The 17,395-nt window shown below is 37.9% G+C and overlaps 1 protein-coding gene and 1 long non-coding RNA gene across 11 annotated transcripts in view; one reads left to right on the top strand and one right to left on the bottom strand.

Annotated features, from left to right (window-relative positions):
- LOC126108742 (uncharacterized) overlaps positions 1 to 17,395 on the bottom strand; it is a 336,956-nt gene that overhangs the window by 149,034 nt on the left and 170,527 nt on the right. The gene's annotated exons all lie outside the window — the stretch shown is intronic.
- Positions 1 to 17,395, top strand: part of LOC126108737 (putative sodium-dependent multivitamin transporter) — a 745,960-nt gene that overhangs the window by 567,067 nt on the left and 161,498 nt on the right. For 6 of the 10 annotated variants that reach the window (XM_049914084.1, XM_049914078.1, XM_049914082.1 and 3 more), the window contains one exon: positions 1,349 to 2,086. The exons of the other annotated variants lie outside the window; for them this stretch is intronic. The gene's annotated coding sequence lies outside the window, so the exon portion shown is untranslated. Of the gene's footprint in view, positions 1 to 1,348; positions 2,087 to 17,395 lie in introns of those variants that run through there. 10 annotated transcript variants of the gene reach the window in all.

Here is a 17,395-nt window from a genome sequence, read left to right as displayed (position 1 = left end):
AGTTGAACAATAAATTTCTTTTTTTTCCATAATTTGGTTCTGTACCTCCACATTAGTCTACCCATCTAATCTTCAGAATTCTCCCATAGCACCATGTTTCTTCCCAGAAGTCCACATTGTTGACATTTGACTTCTATACAGGGCTGCAATTAAGAAAGATACTTTCAGAAGAGACTTCTTAACACTTAAATTTGTATTTGATGTTAATAAATTTCTCTTTTTTGTGAATAATTACCTTCCTATTTGCATTTTACGTCCTCTCTACTTTGGTCATTGTCATTTATTTTGCTGTCCATATAGCAAAACTCATCTGTAGCTTTCAGTGTCTCATTTCCTAATAAAATAGCCCTGCCCCCTCCTTATTTAATTAGGCTACATTCCACTAGCCTTGCTTTACTTTTGTTGGTGTTCACCTTGTAACCTCTTCTGAAGGCATTATCCATTCCATTCGACTGATTCCCGCAGTCCTTTGCTGTCTCTGATACAATTATGATGTTATCAATAAACTTCGATTTTTTGTCTGCTCCCTAAATTATAATTCCCTGTCCAAAATTGTCTGGTTTCCTTTTCTATTGCTCAATGTACAAACTGAGTTACTTGGGATATAGGCTAAAACCTGGTCTCATTCCTTTTGTGTCCTTCAGTTCTTCTCACTGCAGTCTGGTTTGCTACAACCCTGACTCTTTCTTCTCATGCTTTTTAATTCCTATACCTGTACTCTGGTTTCTTTACAGACTGTAAGCTTGTGCACCCTGAATTTTATTCCTGCTATCTTAGCAACTTCAAAGAGGAGATTCTCCTCTGATTTGGCTTGTATGATTCTTTCCATTCTTCTATAAATAATTTGCTAGAAGTTTGCGGTCATGAATTATTAAACTTATGGTTCAGTATTATCACACCTGTCATTTGCCTTCACACCTGTCACTTGCCTTTTTTGAAATAGCAGTTATAAAATTTTTCTTGATGTTTGTGGGTATTTCACCTGTAACACATGTCTTGAACACCAGGCAGCATAGTTTTGTCATGGCTGACTCTTCCAAGGAGCTCAGTATTTCTGGGGGAATTTCATCTATTTCCAAGTGCCTTGTTTTCACTTACATCTTTCAATGCTCTGTCAGACTCTTCTCACAATGTCATATCTCCCATATCATGTTCATCTACTGCCTCTGTATATTTCTTCCACATTTCAGCCTTCCTTTCTTTGCTAAATATGAGTTTGCCCTCTGAGCTTTTCCAAAGGTTTCTTTATTTCCCTTTACACAGCATGTATGTTTCCCACAACCACGTAAACTGAATGTTTGAAATCCAGTGTGTGTGACTGTTTGTTTTCCCTGTTATTGTGTTGCAGGTGCTGATCTGCAGGTTCCCAGCCTGAGACATTCCAGCCTTCTCTACAGAGGCTGCAACAACTTAGTCTATTTATTTTGTAGTTTTGTAAAAAAGGAAAAAAACATGTAAACACTCAGTATTCCTCAGTTTGTAATAGCTGTGCTTTTTATTCTCAGTTCTCTTCTGTTCAGCTGAATTGCTGCAAATAATGAAGCACTGCAAAATCAGTTTTATAGGTGCATGAAGTCTCGACAGAAGCAGCCAAAGAGAGTGGGAGAGATTATATGAGGCAGAAAAATGTTGCTGAAGTTAACTGGTGATGCAATACTGCGCAGTGTAGAAACTTCCACAAATGTAACATTTCAGTGGACTTATTAAATATGGGCAATTGCTTACCTGGTAAACTGTGAGCAAAAGTATGACAATAATTATTACAATATTGGAAAAAGTTCTGACCAGGAAATCAATAATCGTGTGATGAAGATCAATACTATAGGAGTGTGGAGGCATTGGATGGTGTAAAGATGGCTGAATAATATTGTTGAATGGCATAGAAAAGATGCCTCCAAAATAAAACTAGTTGCCTATAAAAGGTTACAGATACAAACCAATCACAAAATTTGCACATGTACATTTTTCATCATATTTGCTGCACTGTAATTATTCTTCTAGAGCACATTGCACTTTAGAAGAATCTGTCTTGTCTTGTGTGTATGGGTTCCTAGCCAAAGTAAATTTTTTGAAGGTTAAAACCATTTTGCCATTTCAGCTTTAAAATTTTTTTAAATATGAATGTTTCTTTATTTCATCATTCACTCACCCACTGTCAGCTGATTTTTGGCACCTGTAGTAAGTTGAGTAATTCGAAATCAAGCTGCATCTGTACTTCACTCTTTTGAATAATGCATCAGTTTAAATAGAACTCAATACAACACACTGCATTGCTATCTGCACCACTTCCACCACAGCTGAACTTATACAAACACATATTGCATAAATGGCAAAGAAATCAACAAATATGGTATTTCTAATGTGGGTTCAACTTGTACAGTGTAAAAAGAATTTAGTGGTAAACATGTTTTTCATCCATTCATTCACCCATTTTGTTCTGGCTCCACATTAGGGGTATGGAGTGAGTTAAAGTATTCATTAAAAGGTGTGGGTAGAGACATGAAATTTGTTGAACATTAGCTGTTGTGTTATCCCTGCTTTTTTCAAGTCATCTTTACTGTCATGACAAGTTCCATTGTCTGTATTCTAGCTTTACTGCTGGTTTTGTACAGCTCCACAACTTACCTGGTTAATGTGGTTGACTGCATTCTTTTAATATCCCATAGAAGTTTAGTGCATATTTTTACATGTGAAGAAATACTGATCTAATTTAGAATCTCCTTGTTTGCTCCTTCATACATCCTTTTTTTAACAAAATAATTTGTGATTACTTTCTTCTCTTCTATATTTCCTCAGTGCCTCTTTGCCCATTTTAAATACTTTGTCAGTGGGCTACGCTACATCCATTATGTTTTCAAAACTAGTTCCTAGAACAATTTATCCAAATATTTGACTCAAGAAACACTTAATTGTTTTGTATTTAGTTTCCAGAATTTTGTTTGGCAGAATGTAGTTGGACAAGAGCAACATTATTATTTTTTAAAGGAAATTACTGATCATCTTATCATACTACTAGCTGCTGTTTTTATCTAATAGTTTTGTGTAAATTTGCACAGAACAGTGTCAGCTGCCTACAGAACATTAAAGTTAAAAGCACAGTTTAACATATATGGTCATGATATTCATTGCTGTGGGAACTGTTACCATCTGCAAGCTGGAACAACACTAGTGCACATTGCAGCGAGAAAGCCTGCAGGATTATTGCTTTTGACATTTTACTGTAATGTCTGTGTGGTTTCACCTTCAGCTGCATCTGTGGAGGCATATGTAGTACATTAAATAATGCAGGTATTGTGTTCCAAACAGCTTTCCTACATTACATATTCTCTGATTTGATTGGAACTGTAATGAAAAGAGTTAACATCATTGAGTAGATACTCAACATGGGTGTCTTTCTGCAAAAAGTCAGTTCTTCTGCTGTTTACTAGTACGTTTTGTTCTTAAGACCCTAACCCAAAACATCTCTCAAGTATGTAACAAGAAACATGTCTCCTAAAGCTTGTAATATTGTTATCACATATCCCCACATTAGCTGACAAAAATTAAGTGAATAGTCAACTGTTTCATATTACGAGTAGATGCAATACTATTGAGAACTTACAGTATTCAAAATGAATACAAAACATATGTGCAGTCATTTAGTAAGAATCTTGAAATGATTTAATATTGTGACATCAATCACGATGTTCATGAGTATAAATGAAAGATTGCAGAAAATGGAAACAAAAGCAATTCAGAGAACTATTTCACACTCAATGCACATCTTCCTATTGCATTCCATGAATGTTGGCTGAGCACGATTGATGCACTTATGAGACCACCAGTTCTTTTTTTTATGCTGGGTACTTTATACACATCTTCTTCTTTTCCATTCTATCATTTGGTATGCCTCTAAGTTGTCATCAAATAAATTCTCCTGTGTTTGAGATTTAATAGGCATTTGCACCAACATTCGATTTCTGTTTTTAGTAGAACCATTCCTCTTTCCAAAATATTATGCTGAGCTGTTTTTCTTGCTGTAACAGACTGAATGTTTCTGCTTGAAATTATCTTTGCCATAAAATTACTGTGTTTGCTGTGAGTAATTAGCTGTGGTACAATTCAAACAGGCTCTCCTTCCAGTAAAGCAACGTCTTCACCGTTCCACTCCTGTTTTGTGGTGACCATCAGCTACTACAAAGTCAGAATCGATACTAGAATCATCAAAAATGTTATTGTTTTTCCCATTTTCCACTTCATCTTCTTTGGTTCAACTGCAGACCCCTTAGTCTTCTTAGAAAGTTGCTGCATGCTGAAGCTAAAAATACCATAAATTCACACATACAATAAAATGCTATAAAATAAGAATATTCAAAATAGCAACTGAAAGCAAAATATGTAGTGACTAGAAACGTGCAGTGTATTGGACCCACCTAATTATTACACATAATGTGAAACGTGGTCACACAGGCACTCAATTTTGCACTAACTTCGAAATGATATGTCTTATTGCTAGGCTGACAAAGTCAAGCTCATTGATGAATGTTGCTTTACATGCCACATGTTTTAGAATGAATGTTTAAAATGAATGATGGGTCTGAGAGACTATTGTTTTGGGTCAAGGGTTAAAGAAAAAAAAAATATCCTTCAGCAAATATTTGTAGGCTATAAGGGAACTATAAACAAACTATTCTGTAACGGACTGTTTTATACATCCCAAGGCCCTTAGGAAACTAAAGAAAGACAAACGTGGTCTCACCCACTCTTCCTTCTTTTTCTTTCTTAGTTAGTGCTTATTTTTACGGCAGTACATGAAGTTCCCTATTGTAAAAACTGTTAGAAATCAACATAAATGATACTCCAGAATGAGATTTTCACTCTGCAGCGGAGTGTGCGCTGATATGACGAGGTACTGGCAGACGTAAAGCTGTGAGTACCGGGCGTGAGTCGTGCTTCGGTAGCTCAGTTGGTAGAGCACTTGCCCACGAAAGGCAAAGGTCCCGAGTTCGAGTCTCGGTCGGGCACACAGTTTTAATCTGCCAGGAAGTTTCATAAATGATACTGTTTGCACTAGTCTGATACCATGTTTGTAAACGTAGCTTTCTGTTGGCTTGGAACACTGCTGTTGCAATATATAACAAAAATGAGTCGGAATGTCATGACTGTATGTGTTAGACCCTAGTTAAACCTGACTAATTATCAGTGTTAGGGCATTTAAAACTCCATTGTTCTGATAACCTGTAAGTGTGATGGTACCACTGCACCTTAGTTTTGAATATTTGGAGATTTCCAGTTCTCTACCTGATGTCTGTTGACAACCTTCCAAAAACATTTTCACCAGAACATAAAACTCAGTCCCAAACCCCAGTCAGGAATCATAGTCTACATGAAAAGCATTTTTACTTCTAGTATTTTGGCTGTTTGTCCTAAATTCATTATTATTTACCTCAGATAAGACAAAAGAGTGAACATATGTTTATCTGTTGATGTTGGTTTTTCCACTTTACTCAATATTCTCACTATAGACTAAGTACTTTTTTGACCTCTGCTTCTCTGCGATAGAGCCTCAATTAGTAGTGAGTGTGCTTTGTGGATGTTTCCTAGAGTGGCTGCTTCTGCCTGGCGATCCGTGACTCATATCAGCCCGCATTGCTGCAGGCTCTCCACTATGATGGGATTTACCGTACACAGTATGCGAATTAATGAATGAGTGAAGATTATGCCACAGGCCAACACTGAGTGAAAATGTGCGAGGTACACTGTTACCAACCACTCAAATTCCACAGACTGTGTTCATTTTTTACCGCAAAACACAGTAAGTTTTGGACACAAATTGTGTTCTAAGAATTCTGGCTGTGATGAAAAACAGTGACAACATTGCATTGCAGACTGAAGTACAGAGCTGCAAAAATTAGCCACAAAGTTTACTACTTTACCTGTGTGTGCATCCACTGCCTAGAACCTCTTCCGAATCCTATGTAGTTTTCTTTTTGTATTCCACTAGTTATATAATCCATCCAAAACTGTCATCACATCATATTCTGGAAAATGTGGCAGAGGGACCAACAGCATCCAAATAAATGTCAGGCTGATTTATTTTTTAATGTAAAGTATTACATCATCCTCCACAATTTGGCACCATGGCCATCACGTTCCGCATGTCGTTATCCCTCGGCCGGACATCTTTCAATATATAGCCCTTCTGTCTTTCATTAATGTTGCATCCTGTCTCTAAGTCTCTGGTAATCTGTCCACTAGTTAACACTGTCTTCAGTGCCCACTGAGTCGCTATAGGATTTGCAGGGGGTACACTGATTGCACCACCACTGAAATAGGTGTGGGTTACAAAACTATCCCCAGTCAAAAATAAACTTTTTCAAGACAGTGGTAAAACCTGCTCAGCACACAGTTAATGCTTTCATGGCCAGTTGTCTTAGTTGCTAACGAATCTTCCAACTTGTGTGGTTAACGTTTTAGGTCTCGCATTTTGTCCCGAGCTGTGTTTTGACATCGTCAGAGATGCTCCTGGTGCCACTTTGTTTTGCCGAATGAAGAGTTAGGCATTGGAAAGAAATGTAAATACAAATATTTCATATACAGTGATGAAATGTTGTCCACAGCTATATAGAGAAGCCATCAAAGTACATAAATATGTGGATGATTATAACAGAAAAGAAGCCATGAGACTTAGTGGTATGTGGATTGATAAAAATATTTAATAATGAACATACAGCACTGGAATTGTCACAGATCATAGCCCTCTAGACAACACAACTATTCAACATAGTTGTCATGCATTTATACACATTTGCACCATCATTGAACCCAGGCATCAAAACCAATTTTGGGGAAAAAAAATCAAACTTTTGCTTCTTAACCTATTTTTGTCACCATGTCTGTCACTGTGAATCACTTCAACAACACATCCTCAATTGACATCTGTGACATGTGTTGGCACAGCAGTATCTGTTTCTCTGTAACCCGACTCTTTCACGCAATACCACACACAGCTGATGTTGGCTGCAGCATCACCACACGCTTGGTTCATGGATGACATAAAATCAGCTTTAAAACAGTGGGTCAAGAAGCAAAATACTGAACTATTCCAAACTGGCTTTGATGCATGTTTTAAACAATGGCATATATGCACTGTCACAATTTTAAATACCAGTGTTGTGCAGGGACACTTTGGTCAATGATCTGTACTAATTCTGCTGTTCTTTGTCCACTATTAATTTCTTGATGAACAGTAGCTCCAAAGAATCAATAGTTAAGTTTCATCTTTGCTGGATGTCTGTCAATCACATTAAAACACGTACCATGCCCACTTTTCACAATATTCGTGTCACATGACTGACCTGAGTCTCAGCAAGACATGGCAGAATCAGAAGCAGCTGTGGAGATATCTGACTTTGTTCTATATGACATGTCAGGGCCAAAAACATTTGTGGACCATGAAAGTGCAACCCCAAAGATTTGCCAGCAACTAAAATCTTCTCAATCTGACTGTCTGCTGTCTCGTCTCCATTACATTTTGTATATTACTTCCTAATCCTTCTAGCAATGTGCCTTTGGCATCTCAAGTAATGTAATTTGTGTCCTAAGAAAAATAAATATTCTAATAAAATACAGTTCTCAGTGATGAATGTCTTGTCAGAAAATCACGATTGGAACATATCAAGTTCCTAGAAAAACAAAAATTACATTAGAAATACAGAAAACTCTGCCATTTATGTCGCCTCCCAATTAGTGTTGTCAGACTCACTCACTACCAACTTTGGTCGATTTTCTGCTTGTCCCAGAGCTTAAAAATGAACATAAACAGTCTCGACTGCAAAAAACTTTATTTTTGTAGTTACCGGTTTCTGTCAGTTACTGACCACCTTCAGACCACATATAATTCTGACAGGTGTTGGCAGAGAACAGAGCAGGCATTACGAACTGCATTAATGTCAACTGCGGAGTTTTGTGGAGTCCATACCATAGTAATGGAAGGAAACTAGCAACCACAAAAATAACGGTTCTTGTGGCCGAGACTGTTTATGTACATTTTAAAGAACTAAGGAAAACTACTGTTCAAGAAAAATGTTATCAAAAATTACTATCCCAAAGCTATCACTGTTTTGAAGTTTTGGGTTGAGAAAGGAGAGATGAATTTGAGGTGGGCTTCCGACTTAATAATTTCAATCTCTTTCTGGTAAACTGTTGAAGAGATTTCATTTTGTTCCAGAGTGCAATAGATCTCGAAGATATGCTTAGCAGTTCTGGCACATACTGTAGCTGCATACATTCTCAATATTTTGTGGTTGTCACGTTTTTTCACTGGACATGTGAAAGGCTGAGCAACAGCTTCCTCCCACACGTAGGAATACTCTATATTACAGATACTGAAGGGTACCGGATATTGTATAGAGGAAGTAATGACTGTGTCCTAGTCATTTGGTACTATGTCAACTAGATTCTTCGCAAAGGAAATTAATGAGAAATCCTGATTTGGGGGAAAAATGGCCTCTGTTGGGTTGAAGGTAAGCTATGATGGTCAGGTAGTAAAACAATGAGTGACTTTGAGCTCATGCTAGCTTTCTCACAAAAATAACCTGTGTCAGATGACAGAAACTCTTTCTGCCATAAACTTTTTGGAGACAGGATTTTTTAACCATCTAACTGTGGATTAGAGATGTAACTGGGTGATGAAAATTTTGCGTTTCGGCTGTGGCTACTGTCATACATGTTTTCTCAGATGTACTTAATGTGGGTCATCTTCAAGGATCTTAGGGACACATTTAAACATGAAAACCCTTCTTTTAATGGCAGAAAATGAGATGAGTCCCTACTTGAGTGTACTGTGCATGAGTGTGTTTCGAATTAATTAATTCTAAAGGAAAATATTAAAAAATGGAATATTAAGTTTCATAAATACTGTCACAAATACTGAGAACTTACCCGCTTTTAGCAGTTATTTAAGACTGTCATTACTCTCCGCTATTGCCCTGACCATCAGTCCTCACTTTCATTCTTCATCACCATCCATTTGACACCCACTACTAAATAAAAGCTGCCTCTTCACTTTGCCACACCTTACAAATTTTCACCCACATCCATTCCTACTGCTGCTGCTTGTCATTTTCTAATGTCATCTACTCATTTGTGTAGCTACATGTCCCACCCACCTCCATTTCATTCTGTTTTCATAAACAGGTTTCCCATTTCCCACTGTTCCCTGACCCATATGTTGGCTTCCCTGTGTCTCCCACTAATTCCCAGTTTGCTTGCTGAGGATCCTCCCAACATTTGAATAGAATTCTCTTTAAAACTGCAGGTTTCACTCCAACTCCATCTACCAACCTATTATACTACACTCAGTCTAAAACAGAGCATTGGCTCAACAGAAATGCAGTTACCTCAGCTGGACCTTTGCCTGGAACTGTTAGCTGTTATGTAGTGCTGTTACCAAACCGGGCGGTCTTGTGTTGCCATACTTGTGTTTATGTGAGTTCCATTGAAATGTGAGGACACAAGTGGCTACAACTCACGAGAAAGATCCACTATTTTGTACTTGAAGTCCTAATTATTACTGTAGGCAAATTTGTTGCAAGCTCACTGATTACACTTATGTGGCCAGGAGTTGGGAGGTATTGTGTAATGCTGAACTCTTTGTTGAAAATGTTTGTTGCAATAGTAAAACAATCGCAGGCATATCATTTCATAAAGAGGACTTGTGCAGATTAAGGTAAGTTGTGTGAAGCCAAGAACTTGCCAATACAAGTGGAATCTTTTGGATAAGTGTTAAAATAAGAAAAAAAATTTTGGGTAACATAAATTGTGGGGAATTAATATATGAAAGCTGTACTTTGCTCCATTGGCATATTTGGGGAAAATTTTCTATTGTATCCAATTAATTTTCTCGTATTCCTCTGACGCTGGGTGATCCACGTCGTAAGAACTGAGGGCAGCCTTCTTCTGTAACCTTTGAACCAAATGTTGGTTCTCTTGGATTATCTCATGTCCTCTGCATCATATGTTTCATTTCTGTATTTGGTTGATAGTGTAGATGTTCCTTGATCAGTGTACAACATTCTTGGTACTGATCTTACATCCTAACAGGCTTCAGGACATTGTAATATGGTTCATAACATACCTCCATCAATTATAGGACCAATGCAGGAGTAGTGGCATGTCATAATGGCGTTTGAAGGGTGTATCCTGTTGGTGGAATACCCTGGCTGCTCTTGACAGGCAGTGGCACCTCTTCCATCTAAAGACGGCTCCATATATCTAACATGTCTGTCCTTTGCTCTCCTACTTCTCCACTAGCTGTTCATCTTTCATATCTGTAAAAAGACACATCACACTCAAAACTCCTAGTAAATCATTCCCAAAGGTAAATACTTGTGGTGAAGCCCCTTCTTTTTTTGAAAGATTTCCTTTATCAGATTATTCCACATGATATTTCTAGCAGGCTGCTACTTATTGTGATAGCATGGCAACCAAAATCACAGATAAATAAATAAAAAATGAAAAATAAATAATAAAAAAAACTCATCGAGTTTTCCATTGTGGTTTTTGAATATCCATTGGTTGGGGAAAGAACACTGATGAGCTGTATAGAGATGTATCAAACAGAAAGGAGTAAGAGCCACTTTAGGAAAAACTTGATTTAAATAATTCCTGATGTAGTTTGGTGATTATTGGCTATGTCTTGTCGTTAAGTTATCCGCACATGAAAATGTAATGTGATAGCGTATGACTGCCTTATTGTAGTGGCACAGGGCAACTGGTAATGGAAAATACTTTCACATGCTGGTGCATCCTTAGGTTCCTAATACCCTGTGTGTGTGTGTGTGTGTGTGTGTGTGTGTGTGTGTGTGTGTGTGTGTGTGTGTGTTTTTTTTGTGGTTCTGCAGGAGTGTATGTGCAGTGTTTGTTGTACTTATAATTAAAAGAAATGTGCTAGCAATATTGCTGTTTGAGGAAGATAAAAGTGTTTCCACTTCCGAAATAACTGAGAAGCTAAGTTTCCTGGTCAGAATTTTGTGATCAGTTTGTATTGGAGTGTGTGTGTGTGGATGAATTCTTCTGCACATGGGTTTCCATTATTGTTATTGCAATACGTGTTTGGCAATTGCCAACACACACAGACAGACAATATCATATGTAGAAAATGCACATCTCCATTGAGCTGTTGGTAAGTGCCTTTTGTCTGTCATTGTTAATTTTGCAGTTCATTGCAGTAGATTACTTGTTAAATGTCTAATTTGCACAAAAAGCTTGTACTCTTTCCAAATGTCTTCCAGCAACAAGAAGTGATGAAGAGAATGTGTGTTCAGTGAAAAAAAATTTATATTAGTGTATAAGTGAGAGCATTCAGCAGTATTATAGTGACAACTGTGGTATAGAGAATGTGTTAGTGATGTGGGAAAAGAATAATAAACTTTTTGAGATAATAACTTATAACCTGTGCTGTAAATCTGCAGACCACTTCAACAATGGACTCCTACTCCATTCTTCCTTCCTCATGTTTTTGTTATTGTTATTGGTTAATACAACTGTTAATTTGTTACACAAAAGGTGTCCATTAAACTGCATTTAATGGTCATCACACAGGCTGTATTTTCACATCACTGAAATGTGCAAAGAAGATGGAAGCAGCAGTTGCATCTGAAAACAGTGAAAAGATGGCAGGAAGTAGTCTCCATATACTGAAGGTTCAATATGGTACATCAGGACCAAAGCTTCCTAGAGCTACTATTCAATGCTGAATACAGTGCTTAATAAGGAACAAGGAAATTATAGGAACATAATACATTGGGATGAACCGGTAGTAAACCTTTTAATATGCTCTGCGATTATGCACACTAAATGAAATACAGTGAATCAGCAGGGATGCTGCCATTTTTAACAATGCTGCTACTGACTCAGTTGTACCAGATATTCACTGTTCATCTTGTATTGGTAGCTTAATGTTTACTTGAGTGGATTTCTGTGTTTTGCAGAAAATGCTTCCCTACAACTGTAACAAAGTAGTTGTTGTAATGTTATATCACCAGTTGTGCATCTTTATAGCAAATACTGTTACTTGTCAGTATCTGACAGTAACGTTTAAACCTTGAATGTAGGTAGTCAGGTCAGTTGTGGAGGAAGTGCATTTAATTTTTTGTTTAACTGGTGGCAATTTGCAGTGTCATGTTTTGTGTTAAGTGGAAGCTAATCCACTGAAATAAATACAGGAGGTACATAAAGTCTGGGAACACTTTCAATTATTTATTGCACAAAAACCAAACACTGTACAGATATCATAGATATGTCATTTTGAAGAGAAACCCTGAAAGTTTTTTTTTTCTTCACTTATACCGCCACAGTGTAGTTTGGTAATTTGCTTATAGTCAGCGCCAGTCGCAAACATGCCAAGTTCAGGTGCGGAGCAAGCTTTCTGTGTGTTGGAGTTCGAAATGACCTCCCAGATCCCCAGATGTCACTCTGTGTGACTTCTTTCTGTGGGGACATATTAAAGATGTGGTGCATGTACCGCCTCTACCACGTGATGTAGGGGAGCTCCGGGAGAGAATACGGGAAGCGACTGCCACAGTCAACAATGCAATGCTCAGACGGGTATGGCAGGAATTTGATTACCGTATTGACATCTGCCAGCTCACTCACTCATGGTTCACACATCGAATGTTTGGGGGAAAAAAAAAACACTTTCAGATTTCCTCTACAAAATGCCATATGTATGACATTTCTGCAATATTTAGTTCTTGTGCAATAAATAATTCAAAGTGTTCCCAAACTTTATGTACATCCTGTATTTTATTCCTTTAAAGAATTTTCCCAGTCAGCATACTATTGTCTGACAACGAGACTCTCATCAATCGAGATAGCGGTTATCAGCTGAACTCTGCTTGGAATCCTGTTATAGAGAAACTTCGTAGTCAACGTAGTTATCTGCATAAAGATGGAAATCGACCTGACACCGATACGCCAGGCTTTCGCAGTGGAGGGCGCGAGGCGCAGCGCACGGAGCCGTTATGAACTCGCACACTGAGCAGCGCATGCGCAGTGTCACCTCAGAAGGCTTTAAATAGCGGAGCTCAGCGCGTACTCGCCAGTACTACTACAGTGGCATTCACCTGAAGATGGCCAGAAGACTCTGCGCCGAAATATCGTGGCAGGAAGTTACTGATATCCGGCAGTTCTCCCGTGTTTTTATGGAACAATCAGTACGCCGGGAAAGCTTTAAACATCACAGCATACTATTAGTCTGTAGAAATGTCATTGCTCGAACAGCATAATTTCTCTGGATGTAACATACCCTTTTACTTTACTATAAATACTTTGCATTTTAAACACAGTACAAACAGATTTATACAAGCTAATGGAATTGGAAGACGTATCAATTACAACAGGAAGTACTTTGTGCCATGCACTTCACACTGACTGCAGAATACTATGTAGCTGTGGAACTACCATGTTTTTTTCATAATCAGTCACTGTAACATATATAAATTATGTTAAAATACTCCCTCTGTCAAAAAAGTGTCAGGACAAGCTTTTCTTTTTTTTATTTCAAAGTTTGCAAAACTGAAAAATGTTGTTTTTATGTGACATGGTACGAGTGTGTCGTTGAAATGAACTTGGCCACATTCCATGTAAAATCACTAAGTGACAGGACTGTGCTTAGCAACACGCTTTTAGGTTTTAGTTATGGTCACACAATGAATGCCGATTGTGAGCAATGAATTAACATTATGTTCTGCTTTACGCTCTGGAAAACCACTTGTGAAAATTGGACAATCCCTCATTTCTGTCAAAGGTTATTACTGAGGAAGAAAGTTGGTGCTACCAGTATAGCCCTCACACCAAGTGTCAAAAGTGCTGAATGGCGGAGACCTGGATTACCAGCCTAAAAAATACAAGTCAAATGACAACCTTTGAGAATATAGGAAATGTTGACCGCATCCTTTGATAGGGATTATTCGCCATGAGTATACTCCTACAGTTCAAACAGTGAACCAAACTCTTTACACTGAAGTCTTGAAACATTTACAACAAGTCATTTGATATCACCGCCCTCATTTGTGACATTCTCAGTACTGGTTTTCACTGCATGACAATGCAATACCCCAAAGCTGGGCAGACATTTTGTTATTGCCATCCCACATCCACCATATTCACCTGACCTTTCACCTCACAGTTTTTTGTTTTTTCCTTGTTTGAGTGAAAGGGTGACTGAAAGGAAAGCTCCATCAGGATGTTGCAGACATCCAACGGGCTGTGAGAAATGACCTTACAGCAATTGCAGTTGAAAATTTTCCTGCTTGCTTCCAAGACCTCCAGAAACGTTGGCCACTGTGTATAGAGAGCCAAGGGTACTAATTTCGATAGGAGCTAAGATAATTACTTGGTAAGTGTAATTTTCTAATTTTTAAAATACCTGTCCTGGAACTTTTCTGACAAAGGGAGTAAATTCACACCAGAAACCAATGAACTCTGAAGCAACATACTGAAGAGATTTGCAAATTATGTGGCAACAAATTCAAATTATGGCAGTTTTTTAAAAAATACTTTTATAAGCTCACCAGACCCAGAACAACGTGACGTGATAAATCTCAAATTGTTGAACCACTCTTTGTATGGTAAACTTTATCATTGCAGGCAGAATAACTTTTACTGGATGCTGCATTACACTTCCAAGTGACACAGATATGTGGCACTATTTTTTTCAGCACAGTCGCCAAGTCTCTGTAAACAATGGTCAGAACGTTGAACAGTTGTTCAGTTCCTCAACAATAGAAATCTGCTCCTAGGCCATGGAACCATGCTGTATGAATGTTGACATTATTGGAAAAGCTCTCCCCCCCCCTTGCCGAAAATTGCACAGTGGAAGACCTGGAGTTACCAACCAGCATTGCCCAGGTCTGTTCGACCTTGGTCAAATTGTTGCCACAATTTCACTGCGGATGGACATGACATTGCATTTGGTCCATACACCAAAAGGCATTCACAGAAATTCAGTACACTGCACCTTATATATGAACTTACAGTAAATTTCCAGTCGGTACTGTAACACACCTGTATGTGCTGGAAACCTGCAATGTGTACCCTTTCTGACAATGCGTCAATCTCCTTGGACAGTGATCTTTGCATGGGATGATATGTGTAACTTGTCTTCTAAGCTCCCTTCATGCTTACCACACCAGAATCCTGACCACATGTTGACATTTGCACGGCACTGCCCATGAAGTTTTTATACAGCAGTGTTTCCCATTGCAGATTTAGTCAGAGCCACTGTTAGACTCTGGACTTCAACTACTTTCTTACTTAAATTTTCTATACCATCAGATGAACAGCATTGATGAATCAACATACTAATTATTTCAAGTAATCCATTTCAATTTGCACTTTTTCTCATTCATATAGAAGACAAGGCTCACAATGCAGAAGAAAAATAATGTTCATTTTTGTAAATTATTAGCCAGCAAAGTTGTATGTAATTCAGAATTCTGTTGATTCTTTAGGCCATAAAAAACTAAATTCCAATCAAGCCATATTTCTTTGCATTATGTTCTTTTCTAAATAATAATTCATTCTTACCTACATCTATAAGTAGTTAGACATCACCCAGAAAAGCCAGTCCACAGTTGAATGGACTGGCAAGTGAATGGGCAACAAGTGAATGGGCAACTACTATGTTGGAGGTGCCAGCATTTCAAGTTACTGTCAACAGGTTCGTTTCATTTCTCTAGACAGCAAATAATGTCTTTTTTTCCCTCTCACTGTCTTTGTGGGTGTTCTACTTTGTGTACTGAATAATATAAATAGTAATCCATAAAAATCACAGACTTATTTTGTAACGTTTTTAAGTACAGTATCCTAAAACCATTTTACAAAAGTCCTGTGCCTCACCTCTTCTTCAGAGGTCTTCTGCGAACTTAATAACAGCAGACAACTAGGAATGAAACTTTCTGAAGTTCCAGTGTGCTCTACTATTATTTTACTTCTCTATGTCAGTTTGAGCTGCCACACTACTGCTGATGGTATCATATTTACAACCTTTTCCAAAGCTGTATCCCGCTTTTACCCAGGTTTCATCAAGCCAAATGATTTTGTAAAAATTCGTCCCTACTGATTCACTCAGAAAACGGCAGTGCCTGGCTGTAGTATCTTGGTGCTGCATTAATAACATCCAGCCACAAACAGGTATGTAATGGAATCCTAACTTTCTTACAAATTGAGGCAAGAACGATTAACTACCCTGAAACAGGTCTGCTGCCCCAAGAGAAGCAGATAGTTTTATATGCATTGGCTGTTCCTTTCTCGAATAATACACAAACTATATTTTATGATGAGAAAGAATACAATTTGCGACTGTCCTCTTGAGGTGTTTCTGCTTCCCAAGCATCACCGATTTAGATGATGGCTAATCTTCTTTTGCTAATGTCTCACTGTTAATTCTTATTATTTGTCACTCACTAATTTTTAGAGCATCAATAGTGCCCATCATTTTGTCCAAAGACACGAGAGACGCACCTGTGTGCAGCATAGTGATGCATTTGAGCTTTGGTGCTGACAGATTACTGTACATAAAATGGATGGAAAGAAGAACAGATGTTTGTTGTTGAGCAACTGAATATCTCCAGACGCCTTTCTTCTTGTATCAATCAAAAAATTCTCCACCCTTTGGCCATACTGTGAGAAGATGTGGAGAAAATAATCTCGGAAGGGAACATCGAAGGCAAGAGACCGAGGAGAAGATAATCTCTGGTCTACTTCTTCAACAGGGCCTAACAGGATGGAGACACTCAGTTTCTGGAGTCATAATGCTCCATGATGAGCATGAAAACTTGTGACATGAAATAACAAAATAGCACCAGTTGTTATTTTCTGTGATCTATCTAAGACATCTGAGTGTGTAAATCACAACATTCTTGTAGATGATCTGAGGTTTTATGGAATTAATGGCACAGCCAACCAACAGATAATATCATGCATAACCAATAGAATGTGAAAAGTTATGCATAGTAAACCAACCAATGTAATCAGGGTAGATTCTTCTAATGAGAGAAATCATATATAGGGTTCCCCAAGGTCCCATAATAGATTTGCCATCATGTAAATTACCACTCGTCTAACACACAACAAACAGAGTTAGTTCCTTTTGTAGATGACACTAGTTTTGCAATCAATCCAAGCATGTATACAGCAGGAGAAGAAATGAGAAACAGTCTTCTTAAACGTATCATTGACTGTTTTCTTCACATGGTTTCGCTCTCAATTTCAAAAGGCACAAATTATGCAGTCTCTTAGGGGTACTAAACCCATGATAACTGTAACAAATGGGGGGTGGGGGATGATACATAGGCTGGAACATCAAAATTTTCTTAATGTCTGTATTGATTAGACTTACTAGGGAAATAAA

This window comes from Schistocerca cancellata, chromosome 11, assembly GCF_023864275.1.
Source record: "Schistocerca cancellata isolate TAMUIC-IGC-003103 chromosome 11, iqSchCanc2.1, whole genome shotgun sequence".
NCBI classification, from domain to species: domain Eukaryota; kingdom Metazoa; phylum Arthropoda; class Insecta; order Orthoptera; family Acrididae; genus Schistocerca; species Schistocerca cancellata.
Note: the sequence above shows the minus strand (reverse complement) of the source record. Positions and strands in the feature narration are given on the sequence as shown.